Source organism: Stigmatopora nigra, chromosome 17 (assembly GCF_051989575.1).
Source record: "Stigmatopora nigra isolate UIUO_SnigA chromosome 17, RoL_Snig_1.1, whole genome shotgun sequence".
Classification (NCBI taxonomy): domain Eukaryota; kingdom Metazoa; phylum Chordata; class Actinopteri; order Syngnathiformes; family Syngnathidae; genus Stigmatopora; species Stigmatopora nigra.
This window is the reverse complement of record NC_135524.1, coordinates 5,746,917-5,769,091: the sequence shown is the minus strand read 5'-3', so window position 1 is coordinate 5,769,091 and position 22,175 is coordinate 5,746,917. Positions and strand designations below refer to the sequence as shown.

At 38.8% G+C, this 22,175-nt stretch overlaps 1 long non-coding RNA gene across 4 annotated transcripts in view; it reads left to right on the top strand.

Moving 5' to 3' along the window:
- LOC144210426 (uncharacterized) overlaps window positions 1–20,285 on the top strand; it is a 38,550-nt gene extending 18,265 nt beyond the window's left edge. For 2 of the 4 annotated variants that reach the window (XR_013329379.1, XR_013329382.1), the window contains 2 exons: window positions 5,824–5,993; window positions 19,107–19,789. This is a non-coding gene — a long non-coding RNA (uncharacterized LOC144210426). Of the gene's footprint in view, window positions 1–5,823; window positions 5,994–18,982; window positions 19,790–20,242 lie in introns of those variants that run through there. The other 2 variants (XR_013329381.1, XR_013329380.1) reach the window with 2 other exon arrangements.
- Window positions 20,286–22,175: the final 1,890 nt, after the last annotated feature.

The window sequence follows — 22,175 nt, the reverse complement described above, 5'->3', positions numbered from 1 at the left end:
GGTGGGCAGAGGCCAGAACCCTGCCCCCCTTTTAGTCTCAAATTTGTATTTTGGTTATGTCGCTAATATCTTCTAATGCTTGACTCTCAAAGTGCATATAGTGCTGTCTCCACAGACATTTCTCTGAGCTTGCCTTGCAGTTGCTACATTAACAGTGTACTTTACACTCTGAAAACCTGAATCTGCTGTTTAGTGGAATCTTGAAAACAGCTCATAATAATGGATGACTTGGTGTAACTGTGGAAGTTACTGGGCAGCAGTTGATCTCATAGTGTTCTTGCTCATTGTGTTCACTCCTTGAGGGAGTACCTGAGGTATGGCGGAGTATTAGGGCTTTACAAAGATATAAGAATTTATCAGCCTATGAGAATTATGTCGTGTTAAGATGACTTTAATCTTGTAATATTATGAAAGTAATGTCATATGACGTACGTAACAAGATTAAAGTTGTAGTAATACCAGAAAACGTCATTTACTGAAAAAACGATAACAGTTTCATTCTACTACTATTCATAATTCAGCATATATGAATACTTGAAATGTACATAGGACTTCTGGAACATCATGTATTCTACAACCCGAGCAACAGCGGTTCATAGACCATGTTCAACATTCACACAGTCCTCATTTCAGGTGATGGAGAGCCTTCCAAACAATGGGAATAACCATCACCATGCAAATACACAACCAGCATTGTAACAGCAAACTAGTCTGTTTAGTCTTTACATATCGCTTTCTTTCATTTTTGATGGTGTACACGAAGTTCCAGGAAAACACACAAGCAATTTCTAATCTGCACAGACATACACTGGCGAGAGCGTCTCGATCTCGTATGAGCTCTTTACCCTGGTGCCGCCCAACGTTGTTCTAGTCCTACGCGCCAATACTGGCAGTTATTTTTCTTTCTTTGACGCTGGGACTCCAAGGCGAGGGCTTATAAAAGTCAATTACACGTCTATAAAGCTAACCTCAGAGGTTTGCGGGGCTATGTTTGTGATTGCGTCATCGCGGCAGAGAAGAGAAAACCCAAGTTATGTAACGAAACTCTAGTCTGTTCTACTATAGCAAGTCCATTCCTTTGTTTCAATGGTCAAATTTCAAGGGTTGGATTTCCACTACTGGTTCACGTGCATAGTTCGGATGTATTGCTAAATCAAATATTTGAACTGTTAATATTTGTGTTGATACTGACAGAACAAAGACTGCTTTGTTTTTGAATTTTCCAGTATGACAGGTAGACTTTTTCATGTAGTGGGAACTTTCCTACAAAAAATGTTGATCCCTTTTGAAGTTTGAATGGTTTGACTTAGTTGGAAATGCAGTGGAAACCCGAAAAGCTTCATTGGGAAACCTCTTGTCTCAAGAGATTTTATGGTAGGCTTGCTTACCAATTTGTCTATCCCCTTACCTCCTCTATTCATATATTATTGCACACTTATATATACGTATAGATATGTATTTGAACTTGACCTGAAATGCGACATACTTTACCCTTGTAACTCTTTGGCATGTCTGATGGTGCAAATCTTGACCTATTTTATGCTTTCACCTACTCGTGACTCATCACAAAACAGGTTCATACATTTCCGATTCACCACAAAATGCCCTTTTCCCTACACTCTAGTCTTCTACGTCATAAGTCCAGTTGATCACCTTATGGGGTAATTCTGTTGTGACAACAACTGCATAGTTACAACTTCGAATAGACTTTTTTTTCTTTGTTCTTATCACCAATGGACTGCGTGGGAGTTTTGTGCTGCAATTTACTGCCACAAGAAAGCTGAACAAAGTCTACTAGACAGAAGAAGCACCTAGTTAAGCCATATCTACCTTTTATAGGGAAGGTGGAAAAACACATTCGTGGAATCTATTGTGTTTCGTCATTCTGTTGCCAAAGTTTACGCCATTAACCTACATTGTTTGAACCGTAAAAGGGATCTATACTTCATGTTTGACAGTACTAAAGCTCAATTCAATTTGAACTAGAAGGGCTGAAAACATCCTTTCATTTTCTGCCTTTTTAACTCGTTTCAAATTGGATCTGCGCACATGAAAACATTTCACATTTTTTTTTCACCAACTGCCTTTGTCTGTGACGTCATTCATAGATACAAGTTTGTTATTCCTGGAAGGTAATAGAAGGAGAGCGAGCGGAAGACTCAACTTGTCAATAACAAAGACGAACATGTTGAAAAGTTTAAAATTGTTCAAAGACTTAACGATAGAAAAATGGGGAAAATTGTGAAAGAATGAAAATGTGAAATACAAATGGATGCTGTTGACGTGGGAGTCGCAATAGTTTCTTCTACTGTTATTCCAGGTGTATTTGGTCAATCTTATCTTGTAACAATAATGTGTTCCATCATTTATTTATTATTAGTGTCTATGAAAACAGTGCACCTCATCCTAATTAGAATCACACTCCAAGTTGAAAAAAAAGTCCATGTAAACAAAACATTTTTGTAAGTAGTAATGGTGCTGATTGAGCAAATGCTTATTTTTAGAGCAACTCTTCATGTTCCGTCTTAAAAAGTTCATTAAATTACACAAGGAACCCAAATTTTGATGGATTTTAATGTCCAATCCTAGTCACTAGCTTTGTTCTTAGCAACATTTACTCCAATGTTGTCTAACTTCATGTCCAAATCCTCCCCCTCCAATTTCTCCGTCTTTTCCTCCCACGATACAAATGTAACGGAGGGTCCGTCCAAACATCTGACTGAGTGCATAAAACCTCAGAGGACTTTTTGCATTCTTGTGCCCGGCCCTAGAATACACGCATGTACTCAAACAATGAAGCGTTCCCCTTCTCAGCTGCTTGTCAGAGCGCCACACCCGACCCAATGACATCAGCCTGTGATGTCATTGTGGGACCAACGGCATCCAGTGCAACTTCATCATCAACACAACCGCCGTCATCATCATCGTTTGGCAGTGGCGGATGAGCTCGGATGGAAGGCAGCTGGATTTTAATGACTCAATGACTCCTTCGCGCATGCCGGTGTTTACGTACATGCGTGCAAGTGATGTGATATGTGAGTTGTGGGGACTGCTTGGTTGCGTTGATGGTGGTCGTTACAGTTGGAGTTGTTGGTCCTGTCTCATAGGAGCTGTTTTGGGGTCTTATAGATATGCTAACAAATGTTAGAGCTACTTTGCTTCCCGATAAAGTTTTAAGATGGACATCTAATGTGTTAAATTCGCTCGTAATTTGACTTTCAACTTTAATAAACATCCAGCTGTTCAACTTCTTTTTTTTTGTCAGGGTTTACAGTGTGATTATAGACCCAAAGCAGGTGTTTATTTACAAAAACAGAAACACATTCAACTTAAATACAAAAATTTAAAAAAGCTTCAGCTTGAACCCTGACTAAAATACCACACTGGCTTTGGAACAGAGGAGGAAAAAACAGCACCAAAACAATTTGTGAAATTTTGGATGTGGATGCATTGTTATCAGGTGGCCCGGTGGGGCAAGTGGTTAGCACATCGGCCTTGCAGTGGGAGACCTGGGTTCGAGTCCGGGTCAGTCCACCAGTGTTTTTTTTTCTCTGGGTACTCTGGTTTCCTCCCACATTTAAAAGAAATGCATGATAGGCTGATTGGACACTCTAAATTGCTCTTCTCTGCAAGTGTCAGCGTGAATGTCTCCTTTTGCCCTCTGATTGGCTGGACACCAAATCACCTTTGGGCTATACCAAAAGTCCGGATGCAGGTTCTGAACAGTTCCAGGTGCTCCCTTGTTCAAATATGTTTTGGGAGGACGTTGGAAATTATGAGAAAGAACATAACCACCCCTTTCTACAAAAAATGTACTCAGTTCATATTTGAGGGTTATATTTGGACTGTGCCCAAAGCCCAGATGACAGTTCTGAATGTTTCCGGGCGCTTTATAACTCCCCCCGGAATTTTTGAAGAAACAGGCCAAGAACAGGTGGGTATGGAATGAACAGGAAAAGGGCTTAAGATAATAAGAGGTCCCAAGTTCAAGAGAGTTAATGTAAGTCTCTGGGGCAGATCTTGTCCATATTTTTTTATTACATTGGTCAATAAAATCATCAAGATGGTTAAAAATTTGATTAAAATCAGATACAAATGACCGTTTTGGTCTCAACCACCAGGCGTCGCTTTATATTGTTTACGTTTGAGCGATTTCACCGGAAAAAAAAGTTTCACGGCCAAAAACACACAGCTGGGGGTAGTTGCACCAGCATTAAAAATGGATACATCCCACACTTTTAACATACTCCAAATCAGAACGCGTGTATGGAGATTTCCCCGCTGTTCTCCACGCACCTGCGACCTCTAGCCCAGTTAAACAATGTCATTTTCTACTTTGCATCACAAATATGCAGAGGGGGAAATCCTGTATTTTCAGCTGACTTGGACAGCATGAATCCTCAGCGATGGATGTTTCACATTAGGGCAATAAAGCGGCCTGGAAGAATACACATTGGATCAATAGCAGTGGGCTTTGGGCCAAAGCCTGTCGTTAGCTGCGTATTCATTTTGGCCGTGAATCGCGTGCGCGCCACTTTCCAGAGGCCTATTTACCAATACAAAGACATCGCGTTAGCGGTTCCAGAGCTGCGCGCTGACGTCGGACGAGGCCTCCGCGGAACGCGTGCATGCGGCGGCGCGAGGTCACGTCACCGTTAGCCACGGAAGGCTTCCCGAGAAACAGTACCAAAGCCGCCATCTGGACTCGAGATCCGATGTCGGCGATATCGCGCTCTAAACGCAAGACATGTGTCCAAATGTTTCTCGGCCATTGACCCTTAATCGCATTTACTGAACACACACACGTCGGAGGCGGGGACGGCAGTTCTGACGGACTTTTCCCCTCCTGAGGGTGTCACGTTTGCATCGTGTTATCTGTTTTCTTTACAGCTCGCAAGGAGTTTATCATTTCTCCCCGGGGCATCGTGGACTTAAAGTCGATCCTGTGGAGATTTTTTGTCTCTGTGTGTTTAATTTAAATGAGTTTGTTACTCGTAGATGTCCAACCGATTTGAACTGGGAGAAAGTGAGAAACTCATATACATTATGTCGTTGGTGTCTGAGTAGTTTACTTTTTCAGTGCCATTGACGACAGTAGGTGTCCAATTCATTTGAATTGAGAGGGCTGAACAGTTGTTCACCCTCCCAGTTCAAATTAAATGGAACAGAAGATGGACGAGCCACATGATTGGACATCCATCTTTGTCAATGGCACTGAAAGAGTTAAGTTTGCCACATTTTTTTTCATATTCTATGATGTATTGATGTTGATGAGGAACACATTTTTTTAGGTGTGGCATCAGTGCTTGACTTTTGTGTGCGGAATCAAAAACTATGTTGATCTGGTGATGCTGTTTATCTTCTTCTTGTGGACATGAACCTTGCAATCCTACAGCTCCATCAATCCTGAACCAATCATCTTGAATCTTGGTAGACAGGTAGCATAGGCCAATATCTATCAATCCTTGGAGACAGATTTTTTTAAACATCAGGGCTGATGGTTTCATTTCTGATCTATAGTCAAGAATTAGAGGGCATCCTTCTATAGGTCACATTTTTGGCAGGAGACGGCAGTGTGGAATTAGACTGCAAAAGGTTTATTTAACACTATTGTGTTTCTATGTAGGATTTTGTATAATAAAATAACATAGTAGGTAACTAACTTGATATCACAGAGAAAAAAATTCGATCAGTTTTGGATAAAAAAACTGCTGTCAGACCTAAAAACACTTTCCCCCTTATTGTTACTTGGTGTTATCATGATTGTCACCACTTGGTTTAATTAATAGGTTTTGTCCTTGTTTTTATATTTGTTTTTTTTAGACTGCGATCTGTGAAGATTCATGCCTTGCATTATGAGCCACGAGCAAGAGGAGGGAGGCCTCACGTCGGGTTATCGCGAGAACATCTCTGCGCTGATGAACGTCTATCTGTTGCGATCGCACAGATTCCAGCCGCCGGCCACCCGAGCCCCCAAACCTCGGACGACAAAGGTGAGAGTTCACGCTGACACTTATTATGGGTTGATTAAGACGTATGATGACCTTTGACCTTCCTCACAAATGGAAAGCACGTGTGGGCAAAAAGCAACACTTGAAAAACTGGGATAAGCGTTCAAAGTGCATTTTCATTCGGAGTTCCATGACAAGAAGGCTGTCATTTCTTTCTTTTCCCCTCTTTGTATAATAAGTCTGGAATGTTTGACTTCAATGTTGAGTTTTTCTTGATTTATAATGATCAGAGTGTCCCAATTTTGAATGAAACAAAAATGAGAGTAAATAATAAGTACTTTATTTTAGTGTATTAAAATTAATAACAAGCATGCAGAAACATTTTTTTATTCCAAGCCAATGATAGCACACAAACACATCCCCATAAAAACATTTTAACAACTTCAATTTATGACTTCAAAACAACTTAGTAACTGTTTCTCCATCTTGTCGCCACTTTTAATGCTTCCTTCTACTTCAGTAATCTAGTGATGCTCGTAGGTGAGTTACGGCTGGTGTGTTTTGCCTTGCAATATCACCACCTTCTTATCGTCTGTTTTTCCTCGATGGATAACATGGCACCCTCATTTATTGCATTATCTTTAAATTTAAATAAAGAACTCAGTGATGAAAAGGGCCGGTCAAAAAAGAGTTGATGTTTGAGGCTACAATTTGGGTTCAGGGGAGTGTCAATTTCAAAATAAAATACAATTACGCAGAAAACCTATTTAGATTTTGGGGGATTTACTAACTTGGAACATGTTTTCATATATTGGAATGGACATTTGTGTATCAAAGTATTTTACAACCTGTACATTCCGTAAGTAGAGGGAACACGTGAAAAAACAAAATACTGTAGTTGTGGTTGGCAAAATGGCATCATTAATAAACCTGAAAAATATAAAATCCACGTTAAAAGAAATGGTACAGTTCTTGGAATTATTTGGGCCTTTTTTAAAACTGAGTCATGGTAGAAAATATACATAACATGTAATAATTGTCTCATTCTCTTACCAATATAAAATGGACTTCTACGATTGTTATTGCTATTGAAAGAAAATCATCCATCAGAGTTCATGTGTAAAATGGTAACAGTATTTTCTTTAGGGAAGGGAAGGGTCTGTAATAGTCTTCCATTCGCATGTTCTATCTTTAGTTAGCACTGGTAAAGTTTGGAGGCACAAGGGTGTTTTAGCCAGAGGAAGGAAACAGCCAGCGGTTTTTCATGAGGGTGTTGTGGTTTGGGGGGCTTAAAGGGGTGGCAGTGAGCGCAGCCTTAAACTCTGGTGACCCCTTAGGTTTCATTTAGGCTAGACTCATTCTCCTTTATGAAGGAATAGACTTCATGCCACTATTCCATAGGCGAAATGAAATTAAATACTATAATGTATAATGTTCTCCATAAGCGTAATGTCCAATATCACATACTTATAATACATTCAGTGAGAGAGAGTACGCTTGTGTATTCATTCGTGCTTGGGATTCATTTTATGTTAGTCTGTAAAGTTTTTAAAGTCTGTAAAATTTTTGCATGAATGTAACGTCTCACGTAGTAACCAATGCAAGTGAAGAAACAAAAGTAAACAAACAACTGCAAGTGAACATTTTTCTCACGGTATCACTAATGAATGGTTTCAAGTCTGTATAGAAGCAAATTATTTTCAATGGGTGTCCCCAGGATTTGCCGTGCAGCCGGTTTGACCGGGCCTATCCACATTAGCCTGAGCTCATGGTTAAGTCATGTGACCAAGTTTCCACCCAGCACAATGCCGCGATGACGAGATAAGAGTACGTAGAGTTTGATGGATGTCAGTCAGACAGCGGCCGAGGCAAATGTTGACTCAAGGAGGATTGATTTGGACGGGCTTGTTGTCCAATAAGGTTGCGACGCTGATTTACGTCGGTGTTGAAATTCCTACGCTGCAATAATTTCAAGAGCAATCTGCTCCATCTAAAGCGTTCCTCTGGAATATGCCGCAGTGACACATTTGACAATAATTACGTCCCCCTGGAGGCAATTTAAAAAAACTATGAATCCTTATTAGCTGTGTTCTTTTGAAGCTAATGCACTGCAGCTTTGGCCAAAGTTATCGTTTTGAACTTCATTAAATTACTCTTTTCTGTTAGTTTTAAAACTATATATATTATATGTTTTTTTACATTTTGCTTTAGGAACCTAGTAACGTAAATCACTTATAGTCAACAAGATAACTCATTCCCTGCCTTTTATGGCAATAGACACTCAATCCAGTCTGTATTATTGCATTCCTGTTCTGTACAATACTAGTTTTTGGCTTCTGAAACCATTTGTTGTAATGCATGTTCTCCCAAGACTTGTTTGGGTTTTCTGTGGGTACTCCGGTCTCCTCCTACATCCCAAAAATGTCCCTGATAGGCCGGTTGAACACTCTAAATACCTCCTAGGTATGAATGTGAGCATAAATTATTGTCTCCAGCACCCTCTGCGTCCCTTGTGGATCAGCAGTACAGAAAATGAATGAATGAATTACGCAATCCCCTTGAACTCGGCTTTATTATTCATGAACTTGGTGGTTTATGATAGCAAAGTGTAGCCAAAAGGATGTTTAAACAGCGACGAGCAAACACAGCAAAGCTTTGATCTTTACTATTTGTTTGCTGTTAGCATAGTACAGTACATTTTAATTGGTTGCAAAAGCCACAAAAGATAGCCCTTATCAACACCAAGCAGCCATAGGTGGATTGAAATATTTATATGTACATTTTGATGGATTTTGATGGTAGCACATAACATCCATAACTAAATCCTCATCTAAACATCAGTGGAGAAAGTTACTTCAGTCCAAATGTGAGGAAAATATGAGTAAAAAATATGTTTTTCTATCTTGTAGCCCAATTTCCCAAACCCCACATTGCATTTTTATCCACTTGCGACCATTCCCCCAAAACATACAAACGACACATTATGGCAGCCGTGTCCGTCGACTACCAATCCGGCGCAATTAAATGTAGGAGCGTGCTCATGCAGCGTCATAGGGAAAAAGGATACCGCCAAATTCCCAACGAGGCGTGCTTAAAGAAAACACGTTCCAACGCAAACACACCATGGTCTTATTAAAGTGATAAAGCCTGGCAGGCTCTCGGCAGTGATGAAACGCAGGCCCGCTCAGCGGAGTGGATCCCCACCGGCCGCGCCCCGCAGCCTCACGCAACAATGCTCGTGCGTGCGGCGCATCCCGCATTCCGAGGAAGGCTCTCCCAATTCCACCCCCCCCCCCCTTTTGGTGCTTTATTAGTCCCGAGTGAATTCTACTTGTTTGTAAACATCCAATGATAGATTTACAATTCATTCGAACTGGGTATCGAGGGGACTTCCCGATCGCATTCTTATCTGAGCCATCGTCCGTCTTCTAAGGATGACTTAAAATGTTACAATAGTCCAACTTTTTCTGGTAAGAATATGAGTAAATTCTTACTATTTTGATTTTTTAGCAGAATTTCGCAACTTTTCACTGGTATTATTACACCAATTATTTTAAAACTCCTAATATTAGGACTTTAATCTTTTATGGCGTGACCCTAAAACTTCCTTGTTGTGAACTGCATTGGTGTGACAAACAGTCATTGACTGGTGTGGTTTCTTCATCTGCTCAATGCGTACAATGCTATAAATTCTGTTGTAAATTGGCTCTTCTTTTAATCCTGAATTTGACTCACTATTTGGTCTGAAAATAGGCTGAAGCGCAGTGAAGTGCATGCCTCCTTCCGGGTGAGCATCTGCTCCCCTCCACCCCATTTTCCTCCAACAAACTTGGCTTTAAAAACATGTTTTGCGCCCAAGAACGGCGTGAAACAATTCTAAAAATACGCAAATTGAACAGTCTAACCAATGAATCATCTTTAACTCTTTCAGTGCCATTGACATTGATAAACGTCGAATCACTTGGCTTAAATAATAAGTTAACATGCTTTAAATTAGTTCGTCCAATCCAGAAAAACCATCCAGTGCAAAAAAAATGAGTACCAGAACCGTATGCGGTTGCAAGCAGGGAGAATGTATAGCGTTGACATTCCATCGCATGCACACATGTAAACATATAAAAGCAGTGTGCGTTACATCAACATGATTGTGCCAAATGGGGCAATAGGATGACTCTTTAGTCAGTTTTCCATACAATATGTCCGCCCCGCACCTCGAGATTTGTGCAGAAAAAAGAAAACATACAAAAATAAGTGCGTCATCAAGAAACAGATGTTTTTGCATTGCTTCACTCTTGTCTCCTTACACACACCAGCTTGATGTCAACGCTCATTTAGGGACATTTACAAGGTTTTCCCATGAGGATCGCACTATGTTTGCGTTTGCTTTTGTAAGAGGGGATGACATGTAAACAAAAGCCATGGAAAAGCTTACAATGGACAGTTTTATGCCCAACGTCTCATTTATCCGCGTTACCAATCTATTTTTTCCCTTGAGTAAATATCATTTGAGGTCATACTATTGTAAAAACTGTATAGGCAAGGTTCAGTTGACGTTAAAATAGTCTCTATTAAAAACAAAATAGAAACACTCCATTTTCCAATGGTATGTTTTCCATTGAAACATGCAATTTATCTATTTAAAATATGGAAAATTAACATTACTTTTTTACAGTGTAGTGGTAATGCTTAGTATAACAGTCATAAACATTTTTTTGTATTTTTCTGCATTTGCGACATTCCTAATTGTTTTCATTGTAAAAACTTAGGTAAAACAAATTTTTCAACATGGTCGGTGGCTCCATTGTAAAACGTCTGGTTGAGCGTCCAGACAAGTTCCATTCACTTCTTCCACAATAGGTGCAAGTTAGGGTTTGTGTTACCATCGTGTGTGATGTTAACCTGAGTGCACGCCACACACACACATTACCAGATGTGCACCAGTGACGCACATACACACAGTGGATGATGTTAAATTGCACACATACAGAGAGACGACTGGAAATCCAAGCTATTGATGGTCACCTAGGGAAATATTAGTATTTTGCATGCGCTTCCTTCCCACACTTGTTGCTTTGTGTCACTTGATCTTGGAAAACCTGCTTGGCTGTTACCTTATACTCACATAACCAGGAAAATCGGGCAACTGAGATGGGAAAGATGCTCCAAATATCACACTTGAGAATAAGAGAAAGATGCAAAGGACTCTTTTATATCAGCTTAGTGCAGTTGATGAATGTTTTGAGCTAAATTGTGATTATGTAGTGGTAAAGTTAAAGCATTCATTTCTTAACATCATCATTTTGGTGTGTTGGATTGTTAAACTGTTCAACTTTTTGATTATTTAAAAACGTATTTTAAATTATGGCACTATATTTTAGAGGGGCTATGACTTCAAAACTAGAGATTTGGGTAAAATTGTGGTCAGGCGCTTGCAAATTAGAACAAAAACCTATTAGATTTTTGGACATTTTGCACTAATCATCAGGCACTGTTCCATTCCCTTTAACACCGGCACACTTGTTGAAGTAGTTTGTACTTTCAAGACCTCATGAGCAGGTTAGAATATGAAGTTGGTCAGGGAAGACTGCAATTTGGAGACCCCCTTGTAGTGTAATCACTCATAAATACCCATCCCTAATTTCATTAACCGTTTAGGATTTTTTCCACAGTTTCTTCACCAGTAACTAGAGCCATTGATAGATCAGTTTCAATGAATATAAGCCCCTCAAACACTGTCTGCTCACCAATAATGTGAAAAAGTTTCAGTTACTGTACCGTATCAGCCTCCTTTGTCTCCATGCTCGTCTCCAGAGAAAAAACCCTAACTCGAGCTGTTCCAAAGCCCAGAGGCAAGATTGGCAATATTTAAGCACCAAAGTGGCTCATTATGATAGAAAAAATCGTTTAGGGGCTAAACAGATACTCTTAAACTGAACATTTATGTCAGTTTTTCAAACTTGTGGTTAAAATCTAAATGCATATGGAAAAAAAATACCTGTCCCACATTAATGTTAAGGCATCATTATATTTTGTGTTCTCATATGCTTTTAATAGCACATAGAATTTGAAAATCCAATTTAATTGTGTCCAGTGTTCTGTTTACCTAAAAAAATCAGACCCATTTTTAGCTTTGAATGATGCCTGCAACCAAAATAATAATAAAATTCTACCTCGGGGAGGAATTTAAACATTGCTTAGAATGATCCATTAACCTACAGAAACAAATTTTAGTCCAAATGAGCCTTGGAGTATGTCATTGCTCCATTGAGTGCCACTCAGTTATATTTGTTTTAGGCACCAAGTTGGTTCAAAGTCAATGACTCTGAAGCTTAGATAGGGCTACGTTACCACATGAAAAAAATCTGGCAAAACAGCTGGGAATTACTGGAGAGAGAAAAAAAATGCAGAAATACTTTAGTCGGTTTCCAGTCAAAATATTTGCCCAGTTGATGGTTTCCTGGGGGGTTGCAAAGACAAACCATTATCATTAGAATGATTTGCCATGAATAAATGTCACTCAAATCATTCACAAAGAACCCATTCTTTCATATTTCAGTTAATGGCTTTAAGAAAAAAAAGGGCATATTGCCAAAGCTATTTTAATAAAGTTGTCATTTTGCAACAGTGTATATCACATTATAGTGTACTACTAATTTTACCTCCCTAAACACTCAGTAATGTACTCTTTACTACTCTTTCATACTTTACTGTTATTTTTCTGTATGAACACACCTTTTTAATTGTAATATTTTCATGCAGCATATCATCTCAATGACTTTAAACAGGGATTTACAGTAAGTCCTGAATTCCAAACATTTTTTGAATAGTATTGTCATATCTCAACAGTATATCCTGTGAAAGAGAACATAATAAGAACCACATGATATTACTTTTATCCCAATATGTGTTGATTTCTAAATACTTTTTTCCCAAGTACATCCTCTAATATATAATAATAATAATATGAAATGGATGTTACTTGACTTTTCTCTCCCTGAAGGCATATTGATACAAAAATATTGGACACATTCTGTAGTAAAAAGGTTTCCTAACAAGTCAAGTAGACCCTTACAATCAAAATACATTTTTATTGCCCCATAAATTCTTCAATGGTTTTCTCTTCACTTCCAAAATATGTAACTGTTACTACAGCGTATCATTTTGCAGTTGGATATTAATCTGTTAGCTTCATCTATGTTATATGGGAGAGGCCAGAGGACTCAAACTAGGATTTGGCATGGTATCAAACAATGCTATTTGTTGGGTTATCCAATCTGCCATATGTTATTTTGCTAAAGCCGCCTCAGGGCATCCCGTATACGACACCTGTTGTTTACCTCTTGGCTATTGAAAATGAGAATTGGGAGGAAAAAGTTGAACATCCCCACTTTTGGACACTAGCACTAACAGCTGTGAAGTGGAGAGCAAGCCGGGTGATGTCTCAGGGGTTTAAAAACAACCAAAACAAAGAATCAGCCAGAGGAATAGGAATATACACAGAAAAAGGTGGCATGTAGTGTAACTTGATCAGGCAAGCCTGGCACCAGCCTTTATGAGTTCCTTTTAATTTCACATTTGTTTGCTTCTTGTTTACACTTGGCATAATATTAATAGGGTGGCCAATTTCCTTTTCAATAGAACTATAAAGGTTTCCTAATGTATGTGAACCAGTGGTTTGACATATTTTATTACTAGAGGTGCTTTTTTTCATTTGTAGTTTTCACTGCAATACTAAAATATATTTTCAAATAGTCACATGTTGCAAATTGTATGAGCTGACATTTTTTTCCTGAGGGCACCATGAGTAACTAAATAAACCCTCACATCAACTCATAGCATGATTTTAAATGTTTTGCTTAAGGTTGAAAATTGCTTAGAAGTAGGAATGTACCATAAGTTAAGTTTCAGTTCATTAGAAAATAGATGTGATAAAAGGGTAAAAAAAAGTTGACATTGCCATCACATCACATTTTGTTCTATAACAAAGTATTTTTCCATTTTCTCCTCTTTGTAAAACCTTAAAATGTCTTAAAAATAAACATAAAAAATATTTAAAAATCTATGATAAGACTAAAAAAGTCTATTTCAGGTCAATGTCTCTAAACAAAGACTTCACTATCTAATTTATTTGATGATTGAATAGTCAAATAATCATAGTATCTCTTTTTGGCAGTTATAATAGACTTGACAAAAATGAGCTTGACAAACCTGGTCTAACGGCTTAGATGAGAATACATGTACTAAACAGGTAAATACTGTTTCAATGTATTATTCAAGACTGAAATGACACCCTTACATCAGCAGTGAAACCTGCTGACTATACGTCTTGGCGACAGCCATTTATTGACGTCTGAAATTTGCTAATAGTCCTCCAGTAGACGTGATGCTCTTTGTGGGTTTTTTTGTTGGCTGGCTTTGACAGCGGGAACGACTTTGGGGAAAACAAGAATATTGGCCATAAAACCTTCATTAGGCAGGGGCAATCAAGGCTAGACGTTAACAAAATGGGGATTTTTTTTATATTACTCAAAAGTGTTGAAATCTCAAGTCATAAAATGGCTCACGTCGGAAAACAACGTGTTTGATTCGCTGTCTTTAATGTCGTTTGATTGATGCAACACTTAACGAAGTCTGATTGTGGTCACGCTTTGCGGTCTTCCCTCGTCATGGTAACTACTATTTCTGTTCAAAGCGAAAGAATATAAGAAACAATTAAACTTTTTGAAAGATGCGAGCGTGCCTTTCCCTGTTTGTCATAAAAAAAGATCACAGTGAGGAGTTACAGGACGTCTCCACGGACAAATGGGATCCTCCCTCCCTTTTCTCGTGAGGAGTTTTCCTGACTTTTGCTCCCTCTGATCTTTTTCTGGAGTCACATGTAATGATTGTGGCTGACTTTGAAATGTGCAAACACACTTGCTGGGAGCTCCTCTGCTTGAGTCTTTGTCTTTGGCAATGTGGTGGTTAGTCAAAATACAAAACTGGCACAAATTTTAGGGCAAGAACCTACAATAGGTTTTTATTGCAATGCCACGCTCACCCACATATTCTTTGGTCAGTCCACTCATTTTGACCAATTCACAACATTTGACCTTTCCAAAAATGAAGACATATTGTCTACAATTGCAACAAAAATTTCTCAACAGAAAATCCCATTTCTAATGGCAAATATATTCAATATTTCTAAATGTATCTCAACCTATATTTCTTGTCTAATTTAGACAACTACAATGAAAGAAATGAAAGGACGTTCACCCCAGTTGGGTTCTCACTGTGGAGATTGCATGTTTTCCGCAGGCTTGTGTGGGTTTTCTCCAGGTAGTCCGGTTTCCTACCACAACCCAAATGCACTCTAAATTGCTCCTTCGTATGAGTGTCAGCGAGAATGGTTGTATGTCTCATCAAGCCCTTCGATTGGCTGACCATCAATTAAGGGTCCCCATAGCTTAATGCCCGTAAATAGCTGGGATAGGCTCCAGCACCCCTGTTCAGAAAATTAATGAAAATGCAGTTGTATACATTATTATTGCCAAAAACAGTACGGTTCCACCAAATTTGACCAAGAAATCCCCAATTATTTTCAACCTCCCGTCTGAATTTCCAATGGAAATCAATATCACCCAAAAGTGAGCTTAAAAGACCCCAAATCAACGGGAAGTAACTGTTGATTCCAAAACAGCAAAAGTTCTTGCACGCTTATCAAAGCGAAGCAGCTGTGATTGAATACGTACGTTTGAAATCGACATCCAAAAACGCACAGCCGTCCGGGCGGGAAGAACCGCAATGTATTTCACAGGCGAGGCCCGCCGCTACGGCCCCGCTGGTACGCGCACTAGATGCTGTCACACACTCTGTCATTTCCTTCGACGTCACGCAAAGCGGCAAGATGGTTTGCAGCTGGCCCGCGTGCTGTCGTGCAGATATACGTATCCACGCCAGCCGCACTCACGCTTGGTTTACGTCCAACGTGTAATTGTAATAATTGCCAGGGCCCGAGCGCTTACTGACTTAGATCCATGCGGGAATAAATCTGTCATAATTGGGTGTCATGAAACTTGCATATTTTCAGTGTTAACGCCAGAGGTGTCGGGTTTCCGAACACCCACTTTGATTTGGACCCGCGTAAGGAACGTGTATTGATTTGGCGCCTTTTAAACTCTCTCACTTCATGTGATCTTTGTTTGTTTTGCCAATTGGAACAGAACACGGAAAGAAAGAAAAAAAAACAAGAACAGGCCTTCTCAAACTTTTTTCAGGCTAGAACAATTAATGGAACCTAAATTAATTCTTTTTTTTTTTTAAGTTCCATTGATGATGTCTAATCACCAGGCATTTTTCAGCTTTATGTTGTGTAAATACCAGTTTGGGGGTGAGGGTCGCTGTCCATGGTACCCAATGAGTTAACAATTATTTTCATCCCAGTGCAAATTTGATCTGTTTGGACATTTGGCAATAAAAATGTTCTTTTACTGCCAGACCTCCCACTTCAGAGGTTAAATATACATAAGTGGGTCAGAAATGGGGAAAACACCTGTGGATTCAATGGAATTATTATTACTTTTTGCATTTCATCCTTTTTTTAATTTTGGAGATTTCCTTATTGTGTATGTGTTTTTTTGGGGCTGTTTGTGCTTTTCTAGTGATTCCCCCTACCTTTTTTCTTACACATTTTTTGTGGCTTGTTTTCATTTTGTTGGTGTTATTTTTAGTTTGCTTAATTTCTTTTGGGTGTGTTTTTTTTTCTCACCATTTTCGATTTTCTTTTACGGTTGGGCCACAAAAATGTGCACTACTAAATAGTTCATGGCCTATACAAAAAAAAGTTTACACTTTCCCATTTAATACATTTTAGTTTGTTTTGTAAATTTCAATACACTTTCAGTTAATCACTGTTTTGAATTTTAGTTTAAAAAGTTTTTGTTAAAAGTCTTTTTTCTCGATTAAGTCTACAATCTTGGTATTTGCGAAGGATTTCATTTTTTAATCAAAATTAGTGTCCATGTAGACGTGGCCATAATCTTACACTAAGTATAAATATATATCCTTTTGAGAAATAATATCAAAGACTCGTATGCAGCTTTTATGGTGGTGACATTTGTAGAGTTAAACATGTTTTTAGGAGGTATTCAATGCGATAGACAGAGGAGCAATGTTAAATTAGTAGTTTGGCTCTTTTTTTGTAAATATACTTAACAGTCTGCCTTACAACAGTAAGATTTAGCGAAATTTGTGTTCTACGGGTTTGATGTTCTTCTCAACTGTAATATTAACCTTAAAGTGGGAAGGAAAATGTGGTATAAATCCCACCGGTCCGCCATAGGTCCCAAAAAAAGCTGATATTTGAGTTGGTTTGAACTTTCAACTTGTAAAACAACAGCAATTTGGGGTTTTTGCGGCCTGATGTTTGGCGATGCGCAGAGTGGAAAAGCCTCTTTGCATAACACACACGTAGCGATGTCTTATTTGCCGGCCTGATTGACAGAGAGAGACGGCTGCTATTTGTTTTCTGTTCCGTGTATTGGCTCCAGAAAAAAAGCAAAAGTGGCCTCGCACGTTTTGGGTGAATGCAGCAAAGAGCCCGTTCCCACTAGCGTCTGAAAATAGTCACTGAGGGCTTTTCAATTATCCGGCCGCGCTGTAAGAAGGGGCCCAATCATAAAACCAGACTGTTTACCTCCTCTCTAAATCTTGCGCCGCCTTGATTGAGGGGGCCGAGAAGAAGGCGGTTTGGGATACAAAGCACAAGGTCGCAACCGGTGGGAGTCGGGAGATAATGCACAGGCGGACCGTGTGTGACCCCCTGAACGCAGGAGACGGGGACGTGAACGCCGGTGGGGTCAGGAAAGAGGCAAATTTTAGCTTAGCACAGATGGCTCGCCATGTTTTTCCATCGCTTCTCGTGGTATTGACGGATTTTCATTGGCTGTCTGTTCTATTGCCATCAATTTAATAGGCAATGCTGCAATGTATTATAATGGTAATTTGGCTGAAATAATTCTTAAAATTGTCATCAATTATTCTCACAGTTATTTTTATTTTCTCAAATTTGTTTATTTAAAAAATACTTTTGTGTTATTTTTTTGGGTTGAAGTACAAAACATTAATATTTCTTATTGTAGAAGGGCTTTTCTATTTGGTTTATTTTCTACAATTTTTGGTATATTTTTATTTTTTTCAGTTATGTTACATTTTTGGGGGAAATGTCATGAAATCCTAAGATTTTTGCTCAAATGTCAGTCTTTATTGGGGAAGTGACTATTTTTGGTCATTCAAATTGTTTTTATTTTATTATTTATCTTCTTGTGGGTAAATGGTGTTGTCAAGAAGCTCAAACTAGTTTTACTTAGGTCATTAAAAAATACTTAATGTGTACGCATTCACCTTGGCACTCCCTTGACAACTCATCACTTTAATGGTATTAACAACGTCAATACTTTAATGGCGCTACATTGCTTTTTCCACTAGTTAAGTCATTCATCTCCTCCATACTATCAAAAATAAATATTCCAGAAAGGTAGTTTTTTAAAAACATAGTATTACTCCTGCATCAATTTTTAATAGTCATTTAAAGGTAAATTTAGTTGATGTTTAATTAAACAGGTCAAACCTGACGTTGGACCCCTATCTGATGCGTTTCCCCCGCCCGGAGACTCGGGGGATTATGTTGATTTATTTTTTTAATCAATATTTCAGCGCTTCTATTAACATTAGCCTCCTTCAATGCTGTTCTCAAAGGGAAAGGTCATGCAATTTGTCGGGACGTCCTACAAGGGAGACAGACCTCTTCCATAAGGACGCCCGTTAATGTAATGCCTTGTATTTGCCAGGGAAGAATATCCAGATAAAGATGCAAAGAGTGTAATGAAATAAAAAATAATAATGATAATAATGATTATGATTAAAGCAGCACTAGAGGTAGGATTTGGATTTGTTTTCAGCTCTTTGTGTCAAGAGATATTCTATTATTACCTTGTAATTCTAACTCAAACCTGTCCAATTCAGTCTCACACCTGATTTCAACCTCAACCCAGGTTTTGCACCTAAAGAGAAGCCCTCAGAAATCCTTCTCAGCATGACTCAGAAGCTTGAAATTCAATCGTTGTTGCCGTCTCAACATTCTGATTGCTTTTTTCCCCTCTTTTCTTCTGCTTGGAGCATCTAATGTGTGTCCTCGGTGCACTCTGGGACTGGAACTCTTCCACTTGCTTGCGAGGATGCAAAGCAAGCACATTTCTCACATGCGTGGAGAAATAAGCCAAATGAATAACGCTTGTCAGATGGAGCACCTGCCAGTTCGATTTATTATTTTATTTTTTGGGAAGCGCCGTGTTTAACCCTTCGCTGCAGTCTTTTCTTTGACTGACAGACAGATTACATCCACCTGCGTCAGTTGCCTGCTGTTATTAAACAAACGTGTTGTGGATATCCAGTTTTCAAAAGCGTTCACGGGTTACGTAATATGAGCTGGCCCTCGTTTCAAATGTATTCCGAAAGGTTTTTCACACTGATGCTTATTTTCTTGTCATGTCACATCAAATGAAAAAAAATCATCTTAATTCCAACTAAGCACATGATACCTGTTGCAATTTGGTTAGCAAATACTTGGAACGGTTCCAGGAACTTTCTGGAATCATTCAATGGGAAAGTTAGAGGATGACTTTGTGAAATATGATTTTGGATCTTTTTTTTTAAAGCTTAATTTACTACTTTGACTCCCTAGACATCTTTGGGAAAACATCCACCCCACGATAGATGTAAACATGAGACAGAGGAACTCAAAAATGTGTTTCCCCCCATTACACTTGGGCACGTTTTCTTATGATTCTAACATCAATAGAATGGAAAGGTTTTTTTTTAAATATATATTTTTAAACTACTGAATTAAGTCATACAATGGTAAACTCTAGGAAAGTCCTCATTTGAAAATAACAGTTAGCTAGTTGGGTAATTGTGAACTTTTTTTTCTAAATATAAGTGTACCAAGTTTGTGAACTTTCTATAATGTCCAAATATATGAGTTTTGAGGTTGAACTCGTTTTTTAACCCCTTTTATGTAATTTCCCCCCTTTTTTTCTGGCACAGGTAAAAGAAGGGGTCGAGTACATATTACCTAGTTTGAATAATTATTTTTTTTTAAATGTTGGTCACATTATTTTCATTTTTTTTGTGTAACTGGCACAGTGCATGATGTCCAAATAAATGTATTTGTTTATTCATTGTAAAGTCAAAATTATTTTTTTCTGAAATAATAAAAGATAATAGTTACACTTAAGTATGACTTGTCTTTACAGGTCTTTTCAGCGCGTTCCTACTTGCCACGACCGTGATGTAAAAACCACTACAACTGTGATTCCTAAGGTAAAATTTTTATTGAATGTATTTTTTACAATATCCATACTATTTCAATACCATTGAGGATTATAGCTGTCCAATCGTGGTTGTTTTCCTCCTTTTTCCATGAATTTAAATGAGTTTATCTGAAACACACATCCAATCAGACTAAACTGGGATCGGACAAACGTCCCAGTTCAAACGGAATGGTCACCCAGGGCAACAAATCCTCCAACAAAAATCTCTGTAGGAACATTACAGCCATTATTTTCACAATGATGATTATACTGTGTTGTAAAAGTACTGGCATGCAGTGAGTGACATGCAACTCATTGATGAACGTGCAGCACAAGCGCTGACTCAGAGCTGAAAGCGTGACGACCATTCACACCCCCTTGCAACGCTCACGCTCCTCAACCAAACACGGGTCGCCGTGGCAACGCACACACCAGACGAAGGGCAACACTTCAAGGTGTGTTCAGCATTTTTCATTCTTGTAAAAGAGCCTTTTGGACCGTGACACTGGTTCAACAAGATAAGGGAATCCCCCCCGCCTACCTCGATCCCCAGCCACAGTCACCACGCCAATCAGACAAAACCTAACAAGGCTTGAGGGTGAGGCAGCGTGCCAGAGGACTCCCAGGAAGTCCACGGGGCTCCCCGGCGTCTTTCTTTTAATGCTACTTGTTGTTTTTGTTGCTATAGTAGTGCAGGTGAGTGCAGGTTGGCGCTTACCACATGACAGGAATATAAATAGAACACACACGCCTTAATAATGTTACGGCTCATGTGACTATTTCTTTCCAAAACAAAAATCATTACAAGGCTGTCATGTTTGTATCAACTCCACAGGAATGACATAGCAACGATATTCAAATTTGCACTTGTTAGGAGAAAGTAACACAAGGTTAAAGAATTACCTTTTCTTTGTATTTTTCCATTTGTTGTTATTGGTAAAAATGTTCATCATTTAACTGTTTTAAAACAGGACATCAATATAGATCTTAGTTTTATCCCCCTGATAAAGGGTTTTCTATTGTTTTATATGCTGTAGTGTAGTGACTGCTGCTAAAAATGTAAGATAAAAATGTAGCTAAATTGGAAAACCATAACAATTCTATGATATTTCAAGGTACCAGTGTAATAGAACTAAGAATACTCTGGTATTTAGTTGGCTTGATATATAAATAGCCAGACTTACCAATGCTATCAGGCCCAAAGCAATCATCATTATAATTATGTACATTTTTCTTCTCAGTGAGGTTCCAATCAGACTTTTGACTGACGAAAAGCAACAACAAAAAGCAAACATGAGAAGGCTAAACGCATGAAAAACAAATGTGTGTTGACGTCATCGTGGTCACGTCCACTTTTTGGATGGAATGAAGTGAATTTTAAGTCTTTTGGCAAACATGAAAGTAACGTGTGGCGCGCTGGCATCCCGCAGACATTTTTTCTGCGTCCTTTGTGACCCTTGAAGACTGCTATACTGTGTGTGCGTGTATTTGTGCGCACATGGTTTAGTCATGGCCGCCAGGGAGGCGTGAGGCGTGCAGCCACTAGTTGCAAACACAAAGCAGTGCCATCTGCATGCCTGGACCACGTCCAACGTCAACAAAACAATAACAATCTCACCTCAGAGGTTGTATGCAGCGACGCATCTGGTCACGTCAATGAAAACATTTGAGCGCCACAGCACATGTTGTGTACATTCTGCACTTTTTAATGACATTGAGAGAAGTTAGTGCATGTCTGCACCTGATGATCTAAGGTTAAACCTGAAATCAAGCATTTCCTATATATAGATGGTGAGAACAAAGATGTGCTTCAAATTGAGGTCTATGGCATTGGTCTTTGGAATTTCCAGTTTGATTCATTGGCTGTCTAATATTT